Raw genomic sequence first — 1,653 nt, 5'->3', positions numbered from 1 at the left:
AAGATGCCTATAAACACTTGGATGAGGTCAACGATGTAGTTGATTATGTTAATGTTCCAAATGTGCCTCGCGAGACTCAGCTGCTTCGTATGCTTCAAGTTACATTCAAGGGTGCTGCAAAGGATTGGCTCAAATCATTACCTCTAGGATCTATCACTACATGGGCTATAATAAAGGAGGAGTTCATTGATCAATTTTGTCCCCCCTCAAAGATAGCCAAATTGAAGAAAGCCATTGCCAATTTTGAACAACAAGCTGGAGAATCCTTATACGAGGCATGGGAGAGATACAAGGGCTTACTAAGGAATTTCCCACATCACGATCTTAATAGCCAACAAGAAGTATCTATTTTTTATGATGGAGTAAATGTGACTACAAGGCAGCTTCTTGACTCGCAAGGACCGCTCACAAAGAAGCCACACCCGGTGATCAAGGAATTAATTGAGGAATTCTCCAAACACTCTAGAGAATATCATAACCCAAGGAATGAAGTAAGTAAGGTGTGGTGAACACTGTTAACGATAGCATGGCGGCAATGATGGCTAAACTAGATAGTTTAGATCGGAGGATGACTAAGATTGATCAAACAATCCATGCTATTCGGGTTGGATGTGAGAATTGTAACGGGCCTCATCTTACTAAAGATTGTGATTTGGATAAGAATGGAAACAAGAAAGCTCAAGTATTTTATTCAAGTGGCGATAGATTTAATGATAATTGGCAGAAACCCAAGAAGGAATGGCTCTCGTATGATGAGTACAAAAAGGCAAAGGAGGAGAAATACAAGCAAAAAGAACGGGGTTTCTATCAAAAGGAGGAACCGGTTATGGAAAAGAGAGCTTATTTGGAGGAGATGTTCACAAGGTTTGTAGCTGCATCCGAGAAGAGGCACAATGATACCGACATTGAATTGAAGGAGCAACGTGTAATGCTTAAAGATCATCAAACTATGATGAAAGATCAACAAAATTTGCTTAGAAATCAGCAAGCCTCCATTCATAACATTGAAAAACAGATAGGTCAGCTTGCACAACAAATCAATCAAAGAACACTAGGTGAACTTCCCAGCAATACCGAACAAAATCCAAAAATTGCACATCTAAATGTGATAACCACTAATTATGTCAAAATTTTCACTCTTCTGACCTCTATTCAGAATAAACCCAATAAGGAGCAAACAGAATAGACAGATGAATGGAAATCGAGTAAACTCGACTCGACTCGCCGAGTCGGCATCATGGACTCGAAGAGTCCGAGGTCTGATGAGAAAAATTGTTCTCTTTTGAAACCTTACAGGCCCCCTTTGCCATTTCCAATCCGAGCCATACTAGATGAGCGGATTCAATAGTATAGAAGATTTATGGAGCAAGTGAGGACCCTCCAAGTGAACATTCCATTTGTTGAAACGATAATTCAAACGCCTAAGTATTCAACTTTCTTTAAAAACCTCTTTACTACTAGACAAAATATGGAAGAAGTTGCTGAAGTATTGCTGAATGAACTACCAGAAAAGAGGGGTGATCCGGGAAGCATCTCCGTACCTTGTCAATTCGGGAACATAATTTCTACTCATGCGTTGACCAATTCGGGTGCAAGTATTAATCTAATGCCATATTCTTTCTTCAAGAAGCTAAGTTTGCCAGAGCCAAAGCC

General features: G+C 39.9%; 1 non-coding gene across 1 annotated transcript; it reads right to left on the bottom strand.

Annotated features, from left to right (window-relative positions):
* Positions 1-218: 218 nt before the first annotated feature.
* LOC111883109 (small nucleolar RNA R71) lies at positions 219-325 on the bottom strand. The gene has a single exon (XR_002847339.1). It is a non-coding gene; the product is annotated as a small nucleolar RNA R71 (small nucleolar RNA).
* Between the last annotated feature and the right edge of the window lie 1,328 nt (positions 326-1,653).

The sequence above is a fragment of the Lactuca sativa genome, chromosome 4 (assembly GCF_002870075.4).
Source record: "Lactuca sativa cultivar Salinas chromosome 4, Lsat_Salinas_v11, whole genome shotgun sequence".
Taxonomy (NCBI): domain Eukaryota; kingdom Viridiplantae; phylum Streptophyta; class Magnoliopsida; order Asterales; family Asteraceae; genus Lactuca; species Lactuca sativa.
Note: the sequence above shows the minus strand (reverse complement) of the source record. Positions and strands in the feature narration are given on the sequence as shown.